Source organism: Cetorhinus maximus, chromosome 23 (assembly GCF_964194155.1).
Source record: "Cetorhinus maximus chromosome 23, sCetMax3.hap1.1, whole genome shotgun sequence".
In the NCBI taxonomy this organism is placed as follows: domain Eukaryota; kingdom Metazoa; phylum Chordata; class Chondrichthyes; order Lamniformes; family Cetorhinidae; genus Cetorhinus; species Cetorhinus maximus.
The window spans coordinates 4,176,373-4,195,289 of NC_135901.1; positions in this window are offsets into that span (position 1 = coordinate 4,176,373).

Below are 18,917 nucleotides of genomic sequence, written 5' to 3' on the forward strand. Positions count from 1 at the left end.
ATAATGTCTTTTTCAAGCAATGAAGCATGATATGATCTAGACGTACCCGCATCCACAACCATACATATAGCTGCACACATTCACATACACAGCCACACACACACACAGCCACGCAGACACACAAACAGTGACACACACACACAGACACACACACATAGACACACACAGTGACACACACACACACACAGACACACACACAGTGACACACACACACACAGACACAAACATAGACACACACACACAGTGACACACAGTGACACACACACACACACACAGTGTCACACACATATGCACACACACACACACACACACACACACATTTCACACACAAGAACATTGGTTATTCGGAGCCTGTGGCCGCCCATTCGCTTGATGATACGGCTTCAGACTCTGTCTCTCACAATCAGTGGCCACGCCAAAAGCAAACAGAAATTCCTATCGGCAAAGTGAAAAATATCTGGAAATTAAAGGAAACTGTGAGCAATTGCCACTGATCAACTCAAGTATGAATTATTCATCTCCAACACAATGCAGTTTGTGACTAAGTTGTGTAATGTGCAGTGTAAACCTTTATTTCTATTCCTCAATCTCATTGATGAAGGGAATATTACAAGATTCACCCCAACCTTTCAGCACAAACATTACACACATCACACTAGAGTAATTAAAAATTGCACACAACGTCTCATAGTTAGTGACAAGACTAAATGTATTCTTCCAAAACCTTTTTACCTACAGGATATTATAACATTTTAAAAATTAATACCCACCTATCCACCTGGCTCTCTCTCCAACTCTATCCAGTTAGCAGAGACCTTTTATAGTGCAGTAATAACTGAGACTTTGTGTAGTGTATTACTAAATGGGATAGGACCTTTATAATATAAGGTGAGACATAGAAGAGTACAGTAATGAATGAAGCAGCCTAATACAGTAATATCACAGGATCATAGAATCACAGAACTTTAACGGCACAGAAGGAGGCCATTCGGCCCATCTTGTCTGCATCGGCTCTGCAAATGAGCACTCTGACATAGTGTCATTGCCTCAGCTTTTCCCCACACCCTTGCACTTTCTATTTCAATTCAATTCAAATAATCATTTAATGCCCTCTTGAATGCCTCAATTGAACCTGCCTCCCTCACACTTCCAGGCAGTGTATTCCAGACCCGAACCACTCGTTGGGTGAAAAAGCTTTTTCTCACGTCACATTTGCTTCTTTTGCAAATCACTTTAAACCTGTGCCCTCTCGTTCTTGGTCCTTTTACGAGTGGGAACAGCTTCTTCCTCGCTACTCTGTCCAGCCCACTCATGATTTTGAAAACTTCAATCAAATCTCCTCTCAGCTTTCTCCTCTCCATGGAACACAGTCCCAACTTCTCCAATCTATCCTCATAACTGAAGTTTCTCATCCCTGGGAATATTCTTGTAAACCTCTTCAGCACTCTCTTCAATATCTTCACATCCTTCCTATCATATGGTACCAAGGACGGTACACAATAATCCAGCTGAGGTCTAACGAGGGCCTTATATAAATTCAGCATAACCTCCCTGCTCTTGTACTCTATGCCCCTATTAATAGAGCCCAGGATGCTATATGCATTATTAACTGCTCTCTCCACCTGTCCTGCCAGTTTCAATGATCTATGCATATATACACCCAAGTCTTTCTGCTCCTGCACTCCTTTCAAAACTCCACCCCTTATTTTATATTGTCTGTCCATGTTCCTCCTACCAAAATGCATCACCTCACACTTCCCCACATTGAACTTCATCTGCCATCTATCTGCCTACTCCACTAACTTATCTGTGTCCTCTTGATGTTCCACACCGTTCTCCTGGCAGTTTGCAACACTCCCAAGCTTCGTATCATCCACAAACTTTCAAATTGTCCACTGCACACCAAGGTCTAAATCATTAATATATATCAGGAAAAGCAAGGGTCCCAATACCAACCCCTGGGGAACTGCACTACAAACCTTCTTCCAGCCCGAAAAACATCCATTGACCATTACGCCCTGCTTCCTTTTTTTCAGTAAATTTTGTATCCACATTGCTTCTGCCCCTTTTATTCCAAGTGCAATAACTGTTTTCATAAATTGGTTGTCAGGTAAATCCTAATAAAATACAAATGGAGACTTTGTGCAATGCAACAGCAGCTCAGAAATGGTCACTTGCAGTATATATAGAGGCACGGCTATGTGCATTAATAAATGAAGCATCATATAATGTAATATAGACAGAGACATAGTCTAATGCAGTAATAACTGAGATAAGGTCAATTGTAACGTATATAGAGGCATGGTCCTGTGCATTAATAAGTTAAACTGCAGATAGCATTATATATACAGATACAGTGCTGAGAGAAAGATAAAAGGAGAAATGGTAAGTAATTGGGAAAGCTAAAAGAATGTTATCATTTATTGCGAGGGGAATTGAATACAAATGTACGGAAGTTATGCTTCAGCTATACAGGGCACCCGTGAGATCATGTTTGGTGTACTGTACTGTATTGGTCACCTTATTTAAGGAAGGATGTAAATGTGTTGTAAGAGGTTCAGAGAAGGTTTATTAGACTAATACTTGGAATGGGTGGGTTGTCTAATAATGAATGGTTGGACAGGCTAGGCTTATAGCTTCTGGAGTTTAGAAGAGTAAGAGGCGACTTGACTGAAACATATAGGATCCTGAGTGGTCTTGACAGGGTGGATGTGGAGAAGATGTTTCCTCTTGTGGTAGAATCTAGAACTAGGGGGTCACTGTTTAAAAATAAGGGGTCACCCATGTGAAACGGAGATGAAGCGAATTTTTTTCACTCTCAGGGTTGTGAGTCATTGGGACTCTCTTCCTAAAAATACAGTGGAAGCAGAGCCTTTGTACATTTTTAAGGCAGAGGTGGATAGATTCTTGGTAAGCAGATTTCATGTTACTGTCAGATCAGCCATGATCTTATTAAATGGCGGAGCAGGCTTGAGGGCCTGAATGGCCTACTCCTGCTCTTTCTTCGTATGCTCGTATGTTCGTATGTTCCAGTACAGTCATCACTGAGACAAGGTCATCGGGTCAAGGACAGTGATAATTGAACCATGGTTCAGTGTAAAATAACGAAACACAAGGTGCAGTGAAATATAAATTTAAAAATGGTTGTACTACAGTGCGAACTGGAAAAGGGTTAATTTGAGTGTCCACAGAAGCATGGCCTAATGTAGTAATAACTGGCGCAAGACCTAATGATAAAAACAGCAGCAGGGTCAGGTGCAGTGATAACTGGGAAAGGACCAATTGCAACACAAGTAGAGATATGGATGGCTGCAGTAATAAACAAGATAGGGTCCATTGTGCTATTAACAGTGACATTCACCTGTACAACAATAACTAAAGCAAAGTGTAATCTAGCGTTTACAGTTACAAATGAGGGCGTGAAATAAATTGAACAGGGAATGTATAGGAATTATTAAAACAGGGCCTTGATTAACATAAGCTGAGACTGGGCCTACTGCAGTGATTACTGATACAGGGTTTAGATTGATATAAACTGAGACAGGGTCTAGTAAAGTGATTACTTATACAGGGCCGAGATTAATGTCAACGAAGGAGGGGTCCAATGCAGTAATTACTGATACAGGGTCTAGGTTGATATAAAAACAGAAAATGCTGGAAAAACGCCATCCCATTCTCTCATTTCGTTTGCCTCCTTCACATCTGTTTCGATTATGCCACTTTCCAAAACGATGCTTCTGACATGCCTTCCTTCTTCCTTAAACAAGGTTTCCCACCCACTGTGTTTGACAGGGCCCTCAACCGTGTCCGACCCACCTCCCACGTCTCTGCTTTCACACATTCCTCTCTCTCCCAGAATCATGATAGGGTCCCCCTTTTCTCACATTTCATCCCACCACCCCCGCATTCAAAGGACCATCCTCCGTCATTTCCGCTAACTCCAACATGATGCCACCACCAAACACATCTTCCCCTCACCACTCCACCCCCACCCTCACCCCTGTCAGCAGGGACCATTCCCTCCAGGACACCCTGGTCCACTCCTCCATCACCCCCAATACCTCATCCCTTCCCATGGCACCGTCCCAAGCAATCAGAGAAGATGCAACACCTGTCCCTTTACCTCCTCCCTCCTCACCATCCAAGGGCCCAAACACTCATTTCAGGGGAAGCACCACTTCATTGCACCTACTTCAAATTGGTCTAATGCATTCAATGCTCCCAATGCAGTCTCCTCTAGATTGGGGACACCAAACACAGACTGGCAGGCCACTTTGTGGAACACCTTCGGTCTATCTGCAAGCATGACCTAGACCTTCCTGTCGCTTGCAATTTCAACACACCATCCTGCTCTGATACCCACATGTCCCTCTTTGACCTGCTGCAATGTCCCAGTGAAGTCCAACGCAAACTGGAGGAACAGAACCTCATCTTCCGATTATGCACTTTACAGCCTTATTCATTTATTCATTGTTTTATCCTTTTTTTTATCCCCTTTTTATACTGTTTTTCCCCAACCACCGCCCCCTCCCCCTACCACATCCCCAAAAGGGCCATCAGTTACTTGTTCCATGTTGTTCTTTCACAGTGTGCTGATTCTGGCTCTGCTGTTAACACATTCTGCTTTCTTACCTTTATGACTGCATTAGCACCTACTTTGTCATTACCACTGCCATTAACACTCCCTTTTCCTTTTTGCCAATGATATGTTTGTCAGTGTCACCTTACCCCCACCTATTGCTTGCTTTCTATCCAGCCTGACCTGCTCCACTCCACTTAAACAGCAAATGTCATCACATTTTGACTTCTCTTTAGCTCTGAGGAAGGTCATACGGTCTCAGAAAGTTAGTTCTGCTTCTCTCACCACAGATGCTGTCAGACCTGCTGTGATTTTCCAGCATTTTATGCTTTCCTTTCAGATTTCCAGCATCCGCACTATTTCGCTTTTATCCAGATTGATATAAACTGAGACAGTGCCTCGTGCAGTGCTTACTAATGGAGGGTCTAGATTAATGTAAACTGAGACAGGCACACTTGCATTGATGACTGATACAGGATCTAAATTAGTATGAACTGAGACATGCTCGAGTGCGTTGATTACAGACACAGGCTCTAGATTAATATGAACTGAGACAGGGTCTAGTCCAGTGTTTACTGATACAGGGTCTCGATCAATATAAATTCAGACAATGTCCAGGGCAGTGATTACCGATACAGGGTCTAGGTTGATATACACTGAGGCAGGCCATAGTGCAGTGATTACTCATACAGGGCTGAGATAAAAATAAACTAGGACAGGGGCTAGTGCAATGATTACTGATACAGGGTGTAGATCAATATAAACAGAGGCAGTGTCCTTTGCACTGATTATGATATAGGGTCTAGATCAATATAAACTGAGGCAGTGTCCAGTGCAGTAATTACTGATACATGGTCTAGATTAATAAAACTTGAGATGGGGCCAAGTGCAGTGATTACTGTTGCTGGGTCTAGGTTGATATAAACTGATGCAGGGGCTAGTGCAGTGGTTACTCATCAAGGATCTAGACTAATATAAACTGAGGCAGGACCAAGTGCAGTGATTAATGATACACGGTCTAGATCAATATAAACTGAGGCAGTGTCCAGTTGAGTGATTACTGATACAGGGTCTTGATTAATATGAACTGAGACAGGGTATAGTGCTGTGATTACTGATACAGGCTCCAGCTTGATATAAACTGAGACAGGGCATTGTGCAGTGATTATTGATACAGGGTCTAGATAAATATAAACTGGGACAGGGGCTAGTGCAATGATTACTGTTACAGTGTCTGGACTAAAATAACCTGAGTCATTCCCTAGTTCTGTCATTACTGATACAGGTTCTGGACTAATATAAACTGAGTTAAGGCCTAGTGCAGTGATTACTGATACAGGATATAGATTGATATAAACTGAGGCATGGCATAGTGCAGTGATTAATGATAAAGGGCCTAGATTAATATAAAATGAGACAGTGTCCATTGCACTGATTATGATGCAGGGCCTAGATCAATATAAACTGAAACAAAAACAAAAATACCCGGAAAAACTCAGCAGGTCATGTCAGCATCTGTGGAGAGGAGCACAGTTAACGTTTCGAGTCCACATGACTCTTCAACAGAACTAAGGAAAAATAGAAAAGGGGTGAAATATAAGCTGGTTTAAGGCGGCGGGGGGGGAACAAGAAGAGCAGGATAGAGGGCCAGTGATAGGTGGAGATAACCAAAAGATGTCACAGACAAAAGGACAAAGAGGTGTTGAAGGTGGTGATATTATCTAAAGGAATGTGCTAATTAAGGTTAAAGCGGGTTTTAGTAAACATCTTGTCAAACACCAGGAGAGAAATGGAAATCAATGAAGGTGAAGGTGAACAAGGCAAAAGAGAGATACGAAAATCGTGACGGAGAGAAGAGCAAAACTTCTTCAAGGTAGGCATTCCTTGAAGAGAAGTGGCAGTCAATTAAACACTAAGATAAAAGCAAAAAACTGCGGATGCTGGAAATCCAAAACAAAAACAAAAATACCTGGAAAAACTCATCAGGTCTGGCAGCATCTGTGGAGAGGAACACGGTTAACATTTCGAGTCCGCATGACTCTTCAACAGAACTAAGGAAAAATAGAAAGGGGTGAAATATAAGCTGGTAAAGGGGGTGGTGGGGGTTGTGGGACAAGAAGAGCTGGATAGAGGGCCAGTGAAAGGTGGAGATAACCAAAAGATGTCACAGACAAAAGGACAAAGAGGTGTTGAAGGTGGTGATATTATCTAAAGGAATGTGCTAATTAAGGGTAGAAAGCAAGACAAGCAAGGTACAGATAGCCCTAGTGAGGGTGGGGTGGGATGAAGGAATTGAAAAAGGCTAAAAGGTAGAGATAAAACAATGGATGGAAATACATTTGGGTCTAGTGCAGTGATTACTGATATAGGGTTTAGATTGATATAAACTGATGCTGGGTCTAGTGCAGTAATTACTGACACAGGGTCTAGATCAATATAAACAGAGACAGGGGCGAGTTCAGTGATTACTGATCCAGGGTCTATATAAATATATACTGGGATGCGGGCCAGTGCAGTGATTACTGATACAGGGTCTGGACTCTTATAAACTGAGGCATTTTCTAGCTCTGTCATTATTCATACAGGGTGTGGACTAATATAAACTGAGACGGGGTCGAGCAAAGTGATTACTGATACAGGATCTGGATTGATATAAGCAGAGGCAGGCCATAGTGCAGTGATTACTGATACGGGGTCAAGATAAATATAAACTGAGACAGAACATAGTATAATGATGACTGATACAGGGTCTAGATGATTAAGACTGAGGCAGGGCATAGTGGAGAGATTACTGATACGGGGTCTAGATTAATGTAAACTGAGACAAAGCCTACTGCAGTGATTACTGATACAGGGCCGAGGTGAATATAAAGTAGGACAGAGGCTAGTGCAGTGATTAATGATACAGGATCAGGATCAATATAAACTGAGGCAGTGTCCATTGAAGTGATTACTGATACAGGGCCTAAATTAATATGAACTGAGGCAGGGCCTAATGCAGTGATTACTGATACATGGCCTAAATTAATATGAACTGAGGCAGGGCCTAATGCAGCAATTACTGATTTAGGGACCAGATTAATATGAACTGAGGCAGGCCATAGTTCAATGATTACTGATACAGGGTGTAGATCAATATAAACTGAGACAGGGCCTAGTGCAGTGATTACTGATAGACGTTCTAGGTTGATATAAAGTGAGGCAGGGCCTAGTGCAGTGATTACCGACACAGGGACTAGAGTAATATAAACTAGGTCAGGGGCTAGTGCAGTGATTAATGATACAGGATGAGGATCAATATAAACTGAGACAGTGTCCATTGAAGTGATTACGGTCACAGGGTGTACATCAATATAAACTGAGATAAGGTCCAGTGCAGTGATTAATGATGCAGGGTCTGGATTAATATAACATGAGACAGTGTCTAGTGCAGTGATTACTGATCCAAGGTCTTGATAAATATAAAACGGAGATAGTGTCTAGTGCAGTGATTACTGATACTTGGTCTGGATTAATATGAACTGAGGCACGGCCTAGTGCAGCGATTACTGATTGAGGGTCTAGATTGATATAAACTAAGACAGGGCATATTGTAGTGATTGCTGATACAGGGTCTAAATTAATATAGGCTGGGGCAGGGCATATTGAAGTGATTACTGATACAGGTCTAGGTTATTATAAACTGAGAGAGGGCCAAGTGCAGTGATTATAGATTCAGGGTGCAGATTATTATAACCAGAACAGGGATGAGCGCAGTGATTACTGAAACAGGGCCTTGATTAATATAAACTGAATCAGGCTCTTGTACAGTAATCACCGACACATGGACTGAGCTAACATAACCTGAGACAGGGCCTGGTGCACTGTTCACTGACACAGGGCCCAGATAAATATAACTGGGACAGGGGCTCGAGCAGTGATTACTGCTGCAGGGGCTAAATTAATGTAAACTGAGATAGGGCCTAGTGCAGTGATTACTGATACAGGGTCTAGACTGATTTTAAATAAAACTGATGCAGGGCTAGTGCAGTGATTAATGATACAGGATCATGATCAATATAAACCGAGACAGTGTCCTTTGCAGTGATTACTGATACAAGATCTAGATCAATATCAATGGAGATAGGGCCTAGTGCAGTGATTACTGATAGAGGCTCTGGACTAATATAAACTGAGACAGGGCCTAGGTTGATATAAACTGAGGCAGACCATAGTCAGTGATTACTGATACTGGGTCCAGATAAATATAAAATGAGACAGGCTCTAGTGCAGAAAGAACTGATGCAAAGTCTAGATCAATAGAAACTGATGCAGGGTCTAATGCAGTGATGATTGATACAGGGTGTAGATTAATATAACATGAGACCGGGCCCATTGCAGTGATTACAGATACAGGGTCGAGATTGATAAAAACTGAGGCAGGGCATAGTGCAGGGGTTACTGATACAGGGTCGAGATTAATCTAAATTGAGACATGGTCTGGTGCAGTGCTTACTGATACAGAATCAGGATCAATATAAACTGAGACAGGGCCCAGTGCAGTGATTACTGACACAGGGTCTAGCTTAATATAAACTGTGGCAGGGCCGAGTGCAGTGATTACTGACACATGGTCTCAATAAATATTAACTCAGACAATGTCCATAGAACCATAGAACACTACAGCACAGAAAATAGGCCATTCGGCCCTTCTAGTCTGTGCCGAAATATTATTCCGCTAGTCCCATTGACCTGCACCTAGTCCATAACCCTCCAGACCTCTCCCATCCATGTATCTATCCAATTTATTCTTAAAACTTAAGAGTGAGCCTGCATTTACCACGTCAGATGGTAGCTCGTTCCACACTCTCACCACTCTCTGAGTGAAGAAGTTCCCCCTAATGTTCTCCCTAAACCTTTCCCTTTTCACCCTAAAGCCACGTCCTCTCGTGTTTATCTCTCCTAATCTAAGTGGAAAGAGCCTACTCGCATTTACTCTGTCTATACCCCTCATAATTTTGTAAACTTCTATCAAATCTCCCCTCATTCTTCTACGCTCCAAGGAATAAAGTCCTAACCTGTTTAATCTTTCCCTGTAACTCAACTCCTTAAGACCCGGCAACATCCTAGTAAATCTTCTCTGCACTCTCTCAATCTTACTGATATCCTTCCTGTAGTTAGGCAACCAGAACTGCACACAATACTCCAAAGTTGGCCTCACCAATGTCTTATACAACCTCACCATAACATCCCAACTCCTACACTCAATACTTTGATTTATGAAGGCCAGTATGCCAAAAGATTTCTTTACAATCCTGTCTACCTGTGACGCCACTTTCAGGGAATTATGTATCTGAACTCCCAGATCCCTTTGTTTCTCCGCACTCCTCAGTGCCCTACCATTTACTGTGTATGTCCTACCTTGGTTTGACCTTCCAAAATGCAACACCTCACACTTTTCCGCATTAAATTCCATCTGCCATTTTCTGGCCCATTTTTCCAGTTGGTCCAGATCTCTCTGCAAGCTTTGAAAGCTTTCCTCGCTGTCCACAACACCTCCAATCTTAGTGTCATCAGCAAACTTGCTGATCCAATTCACCACATTATCATCCAAATCATTGATATAGACAACAAACAACAATGGTCCCAGCACAGATCCCTGAGGCACACCACTAGTCACAGACCTCCAGTCTGAGAAGCAATCATCCACTACCACGCTCTGTCTTCTCCCACACAGCCAATTTCGAATGCAGTTTACAACCTCTCCATGGATACCAAGTGTCTGAACCTTCTGAACTAACCTCCCATGTGGGACCTTGTCAAAGGCCTTACTAAAGTCCATGTAGACAACATCCACAGCCTTTCCTTCATCTACTTTCTTGGTAACCTCCTCGAAAAACTCTACAAGGTTCGTTAAACATGACCTACCATGCACAAAGCCATGCTGACTATCCTTAATCAGCCCTTGGCTGTCCAAATAATTATATATCCGATCTCTCAGAACACTTTCCAATAATTTACCTACTACTGACGTCAGGCTCACTGGCCTGTAATTACCTGGTTTACTTTTGGAGCCTTTTTTAAACAACGGAACAACATGAGCTATCCTCCAATCCTCTGGCACCTCACCCGTGGCTAAGGACATTTTAAATATTTCTGCCAGGGCCCCTGCAATTTCTACACTAGTCTCCCTCAAAGTCCGAGGGAATATCATGTCAGGCCCAAGGGATTTATCTACCTTTATTCGCTGTAAGGCAGCAAGCACCTCCTCCTCTTTAATCTCTATACGTTCCATGACACTACTGCTTGTTTCCCTTCCTTCCTTATACACTATGACAGTTTCCTGAGCAAATAAGTGCAGTGATTACTGACACAGAGCCTAGATTAATATAAACTGGGGCAGGGTCTATTGCAGTCATTATTGATACAGTGTCCAGATCAATATAAACTGAGATAGGTCCAAGTGCAGCGATTACTGATTCAGGGCCTGGATTAATATAAACTGAGACAGGGTCCAGTGCAGTCATTACTGATACAGGATCTAAATTAATATAAACTGAGACAGGGTCTCGTCCAGTGTTTACTGATACAGGGTCTCAATCAATATAAACTCAGACAATGTCGAGTGCACTGATTATTGATACAGGATCTAGATTTATAAAAACTGAGGTATGCTCTAGTGCAGTGATTACAGACACAGGATCTAACTTAATATAAATTGAGACAGGTTCTTGTGCAGTAATTACTGATACAGGGTCTCAGTCAATATAAACTCGGACAATGTCCAATGCAGTGATTACTGATACAGGGCTGAGATAAATATAAATTGAGGAAGGGCCTACTGCAGTGATTACTGATACAGGGTCTAGGTTAATAGAAACTGAGAGAGGGCCAAGTGCAGTGATTATTGATTCAGGGTGCAGATTATTATAACCAGAAGAAGGACAACTGCAGTGATTACTGAAAAAGGGCCTAGATTAATATAAACTGAGACAGGCTCTTGTACAGTAATTACTGATACAGGATCTGAACTAACATAAACTGAGACATGGCCTGGTGAAGTGTTCATTGATATAGGGCCTAGATAAATATAACTGGGACCGGGGCTCAGGCAGTGACAACTGATACAGGGTCTAGGTTAATATATATTGAGACAGACCTAGTGCAGTGATAACTGAAGCAGGGTCTAGATTCATAAAAAAAGCTGAGGCAGGAGATAGTGCAGGGATTACTGATACCGGGCTGAGATTAATATAAACTCAGAGAGGCTCAAGTGCTGTGATTACTGATATAGGGTCCAAATTGATATAAAATGGCATAGGGTATAGTGCAGGGATTACTGATACCGTGTCGAGATTAATATAAACTCAGAGAGGTTCAAGTGCAGTGATTGCTGGTAGAGGGTCCAAATTGATATAAAATGACATAGGGTCTAGTGCAGTGATTACTGGTACAGGGCCTAGATTGATATAAACTTAGAAAAGGCCGAGTGCCATGATTTGTGTTACAGGGTTGAATGCATATAAAATGGGACAGTGTCTAGTGCAGTGATTACAGATACAGGGTCCAGAGTAATATAAACTGAGAAACAGTCCAGTGCAGTGCTTTTAGGTTCAGGGTGCAAATTATTATTACCAGAACAGGGTCAAGTGCAGTGATTACTGAAACAGGTACTTGATTAATATAAACTGAGACAGGCTCTTGTGCAGTAATTACTGATACAGGGTCAGAACCAACATAAACTGAGACAGGCCCTGGTGAAGTGTTCACTGATACAGGGCCTAGATAAATATCTGGGACAGGAGCTCTTGCAGTGATTACTCCTGCAGGGACTACATTAATATAAACTGAGACTGGATCTAGTGCAGTGATTACTGATAGAGGGACTGGGCTAATATAAAGTGAGACAGAGTCTAGAGCAGGGATAACAGATGTGGGACCAAGATCAATATAAACTGAGACAGGGTCTAGATCAATATCAACTGAGACAGTTTCTACTGCAGTGAATACTGGTACAGGGTCTTGTTTAATAAAAACTGAGACAGGGCCTAGTGCAGCGATTAATGTTACAGGGTCTAGATTAATATAAACTGAGAGAGCCTCAAGTACAGAGATTACAGATACAGGGTCTAGATTAATATAATCTGAGACAGGTCTAGTGTAGAGATTACTGATACATGGCCTAGCTCAGTATAAATTGAGGCAGTGTCCAGTGCAGTGCTTACTGACATGGGGTCTTAATTGATAGAAGATGCGGCAGAGAACAGTGCAGTGATTACTGATCCAGGCTCTAAATTAATTTAAACTGAGACAAGATCTAGTATGGTGATTACTGATACAGGGTCTCCATTGATAAAAACTGAGGCAGGGCAGAATATTATTCTAAAATTGGCTTTGTTGTAGGAGACAGAGGATGATGCCAGAAGGATGCTTTAGTTACTGAAAGCCATTGTCCAGTGGCATAGCACAGGGATCTGTGCTGGGTCCCTATTATTTGTCATTTATATAAACGACATCGATGACTAGATTAATAGAAACTGAGACAGGTTCTAGTGCAGTGTTTACTGATACATGGTCCTGATCAATATAAACTCAGACAATGTCCAGTGCAGTCATTACTTATACAGGGTCTAGATTAATAGAATCTGAGACAGGGTCCAGTGCAGTGAAAACTGATGCAGAGTCAAGATTAATATAAACTCAGACAATATCCAGTGCAGAGATTATTGATACAGGGCCGAGACAAATATAAACTGAGACTGGGCCTACTGCAGTGATAGCTGACACAGGGTCTGGATCAATATAAACTGAGACAGTGTCCAGTGCAGTAATTACCGATACAGGGTCTAGATTAATATAAACTGAGACAGAGCCTAGTGTGATGATTACTGATATAGGGTCTAGACGATAAAAACAGAGGCAGGGCATAGTGCAGTGATTACTGATACAGGGTCTAGATTAATGTAAACTGAGACAGAGCCTACTGCAGTGATTACTGATGCAGGGCCGAGGTAAATATAAAGCAGGACAGAGGCTAGTGCATTGATTACTGATACAGGATCAAGGTCAATATAAACTGAGACAGTGTCCATTGAAGTGATTACTGATACATGGCCTAAATTAATATGAACTGAGGCAGGGCCTAGTGCAGCGATCAATATAAACTGAGACAGGGCCTTGTGCAGTGATTACTGATACATGGTCTAGATCAATATAAACTGAGGCAGTGTCCAGTAGAGTGATTACTGATACAGGGTCTTGATTAATATAAACTGAGACGGGGTCTAGTGCAGTGATTACTGATACAGGCTCTAATTGACAGACACTGATACAGGGCATTGTGCAGTGATTACTGATACATGGTCTAGATTAATATAAACTGGGACAGGGGCTAGTGCAGTGATTACTGTTACAGTGTCTGGACTAAAATAAGCGGAGGCATTCTCTAGATCTGACATTACTGATACAGGTTCTGGTCTCATTTAAACTGAGATAAGGTCTAGTGCAGTGATTACTGCCATAGGGTTTAGATTGATATCAACTGATGCTGGGTCTAGTGCAGTGATAACTGGCACAGCGTCCAGATCAATATAAACAGAGACAGGGGCTAGTGCAGTGATTACTGATACACAGTCGACATAAATATATACTGGGATTGGTGCAAGTGCAGTGATTACTGATACAGGGACTGGACTCATATAAATTGAGACAGTGTCCAGCGAAGTTATTACTGATACAGGACCTGGATTAATATAAACTGAGGCTGCCCATAGTGCAGTAATTACTGATGCAGGGCCGAGATCAATAAAAGCGCGGACAGCAGCTAGTCCAGTGATTACTGATACGGGGTCTAGACCAATATTAAGTGAGGGTGTCCATTGCACTGATTGTTATACAGGGTTTGATTTATATAAAATGAGACAGGCTATAATGCCAGGATTACTGATACAGGGTCTGGATTTATAAAAACTGAGGCATGCTCTAGTGCAGTGATAACAGACACAGGATCTAACTTAATATAAACTGAGACAGGTGCTTGTGCAGTAATTACTGATACAGGGTCTCAATCAATATAAACTCAGACAATGTCCAATGCAGTGATTACTGATACAGAGTCTAGGTTAATAGAACTGAGAGAGGGCCAAGTACAGTGATTATAGATTCAGGGTGCAGATTATTATAACCAGAACAGGGACGAATGCAGTGATTACTGAAACAGGGTCTTGATCAATATAAACTGAGACAGGCTCTTGTGCAGTAATTACTGATACAGGGTCAGAACCAACATAAAACGTGACAGGCCCTGGTGAAGTGTTTATTGATACAGGGCCTAGATAAATATAACTGGGACAGGTGCTCTTGCAGTGATTACTGCTGCAGGGACTACATTAATATAAACTGAGACTGGATCTAGTGCAGTGATTACTGATAGAGGGACTGGGCTAATATAAAGTGAGACAGAGTCTAGAGCAGGGATAACAGATGTGGGACCAAGATCAATATAAACTGAGACAGGGTCTAGATCAATATCAACTGAGACAGTTTCTACTGCAGTGAATACTGGTACAGGGTCTTGTTTAATAAAAACTGAGACAGGGCCTAGTGCAGCGATTAATGTTACAGGGTCTAGATTAATATAAACTGAGAGAGCCTCAAGTACAGAGATTACAGATACAGGGTCTAGATTAATAGAATCTGAGACAGGGTCCAGTGCAATGAAAACTGATGCAGGGTCAAGATTAATATAAACTCAGACAATGTCCAGTGCAGAGACTATTGATACAGGGCCGAGACAAATATAAACTGAGACTGGGCCTACTGCAGTGATTGCTGATACAGGGTCTGGATCAATATAAACTGAGACAGTGTCCAGTGCAGTGATTATCGATACAGGGTCTAGATTAATATAAACTGAGACAGAGCCTACTGCAGTGATTACTGATGCAGGGCCGAGGTAAATATAAAGCAGGACAGAGGCTAGTGCATTGATTAATGATACAGGATCAAGGTCAATATAAACTGAGACAGTGTCCATTGAAGTAATTACTGATACATGGCCTAAATTAATATGAACTGAGGCAGGGCCTAGTGCAGCAATCACTGATTTAGGGCCTAGGTTAATATGAACTGAGGCAGGCCATATTGCAATGATTACTGAACAAGGCTCTAGGCTAATATGAACTGAGACAGGGCCTTGTGCAGTGATTACTGATACACAGTCTAGATCAATATAAACTGAGGCTGTGTCCAGTAGAGTGATTACTGATACAGGGTCTTGATTAATACAAACTGAGACGGTGTCTAGTGCAGTGATTACTGATACAGGCTCTAGCTTGACAGATACTGGGACAGGGCATTGTGCAGTGATTACTGATACATGGTCTAGATAAATATAAACTGGGACAGGGGCTAGTGCAGTGATTACTGTTACAGTGTCTGACTAAAATAAGTGGAGGCATTCTCTAGTTCTGTCATTACTGATACAGGTTCTGGACTCATTTAAACTGAGATAATGTCTAGTGCAGTGATTATTGCCATAGGGTTTAGATTGATATAAACTGATGCTGGGTATAGTGCAGTGATAACTAGCACAGCGTCCAGATCAATATAAACAGAGACAGGGGCTAGTGCAGTGGTCTGGACTCATATAAATGGAGACAGGGTCCAGCGAAGTTATTACTGATATATGACCTAGTTTGATATAAACTGAGGCAGGCCATAGTGCAGTGACTAGTGATGCAGGGCCGAGATAAATAAAAGCGAGGACAGCAGCTAGTGCAGTGATTAATGATACGGGGTCTAGATCAATATAAAGTGAGGGTGTACACTGATTATTATACAGGGTTTGATTTATATAAAATGAGACAGGCTCTAATGCCAGGATTACTGATACAGGGTCTAGATCAATATAAAATGAGACAGTGTCCAGTGCAGTGATTACTGATACAGGGTCTAGATTAATATAAACTGAGACAGAGCCTAGTGCGATGATTACTAATACAGGGTCTAGATGATAAAAACTGAGACAGACCCTAGTGCAGTGATTACTGATTCAGGGCCAAGGTAAATATAAAGTAGGACAGAGGCTAGTGCATTGATTAATGATACAGGATCAATATCAATATAAACTGAGACAGTGTCCTGTGCAGTGATTACTGATACAGGGTCTAGATTAATATAAACTGAGACAGAGCCTAGAGCAGTGATTACTCATACAGGGTCTAGATGATAAAAACTGAGGCAGGGCATAGTGCAGTGATTACTGATACAGGGCCGAGGTAAATATAAAGTAGGACAGTGGCTAGTGCAGGATAAATATCAATATCAACTGAGAAAGTGTCCATTGCACTGATTACTGATGCATGGCCTAAATTAATATGAACTGAGTCAGGGCCTAGTGCAGTGGTTACTGATTTAGGGTCTAGATTAATATGAACTGAGGCAGGCCATATTGCAGTGATTACTGACACAAGGACTAGATTAACATAAACTAGGACAGTGGATAGTGCAGTGATTAATGATACAGGACCAGGATCAATATAAACTGAGACAGTGTCCATTGAAGTGATTACAGTTACAGGGTGTACATCAATATAAAATGAGACAGTGTCTTGAGCAGTGATTACTGATCCTAGGTCTTGGTAAAAATAAAACTGAGATAGTGTTTAGTGCAGTGATTACTGATACGTGGTCTTGATTAATATGAACTGAGGCATGGCCTAGTGCAGCGATTACTGATTTAGGGTCTAGATTGATACAAACTAAAGTAGGGAAAATTGCAGTAATTGCTGATGCAGGGTCTAGATTGAAATAACCTGAGGCAGGGCATATTGCAGTGATTACTGATACAGGGTCTAGGTTAATAGAAACTGAGAGAGGGCCAAGTGCAGTGATTACTGATACAGGGTCTAGGTTAATAGAACTGAGAGAGGGCCAAGTACAGTGATTATAGATTCAGGGTGCAGATTATTATAACCAGAACAGGGACGAATGCAGTGATTACTGAAACAGGGCCTTGATTAATAGAAACTGAGACAGACTCTTGCACAGTAATTACTGATACACGGTCTAAACTAACATAACCTGAGACAGGGCCTGGTGCACTGTTCAATGACACAGGGCCCAGATAAATATAACTGGGACAGGGACTCGGGCAGTGATTACTGCTGCTGGGACTAAATTCATGTAAACTGAGATAGGGCCTAGTGCATTGATTACTGATACAGGGCCTAGATTGATAAACAAAATGATGCCTGGCATATTGCACAGAATCTAGCTTAATATAAACTGTGGCAGGGCCGAGTGCAGTGATTACTGACACATGGTCTCAATCAATATGAACTTAGACAATGTCCAGTGCAGCGATTACTGATGCAGAGCCTAGATTAATATAAACTGAGGCAGGGCCTCATGCAGTGATAATTGATACAGGGTCTAGATTAATAGAAACAGAGAGAGGGCCAAGTCCAGTGATTACTGATAGAGGGTCTAAATTGATATAAACTGAGGCAGGGCATATTGCAGTAGTTACTGATACAGTGTCCCAATCAATATAAACTGAGATAGGTCCAAGTGCAGCATTTACTGATACAGGGTCTGGATTAATATAAAGTGAGACAGCGCCTCGTGCAGTCATTACTGGTACAGGATCTAGATTAATATAACCTGAGACGGGGCTTAATGCAATTATTACTGATAGATGGTCTGGACTAATATAAACTGAGGCAGGCCATAGTGCAGTGATGACTGATACAGGATCTAGATTAATATAAACTGAGACAGGGTCTAGCACAGTGTTTATTAATACAGTGTCTCAATCAACATAAACTCAGACAATGTTGAGTGCAGTGATTACTGATACAGGATCTAGATTAATGTAAACTGAGGTATGCTCTAGTGCAGTGATTCCAGGCACAGGATCTAGCTTAATATAACCTGAGACAGGTTCATGTGCAGTAATTACTGATACAGGGTCTCAATCAATATAAACTCAGACAATGTCCAATGCAGTGATTACTGATACAGGGCCGAGATAAATATGAACTGAGGCAGGGCCTACTGCAGTGATTACTGATACAGGGTCTAGGTTACTAGAAAGTGAGAGAGGGCCAAGTGCAGTGATTATAGATTCAGGGTGCAGATTATTATAACCAGAACAGGGACGAGTGCAGTGATTACTGAAAAAGGGGCTTGATTAATATAAACTGAGACAGGCTCTTGTACAGTAATTACTGACACACGGTCTGAACTAACATAAACTGAGACAGGGCCTGGTGAAGTGTTCATTGATATAGGGCCTAGATAAATATAACTGGGACGAGGCTCGGGCAGTGATTACTGCTACAGGGTCTAGATTGAC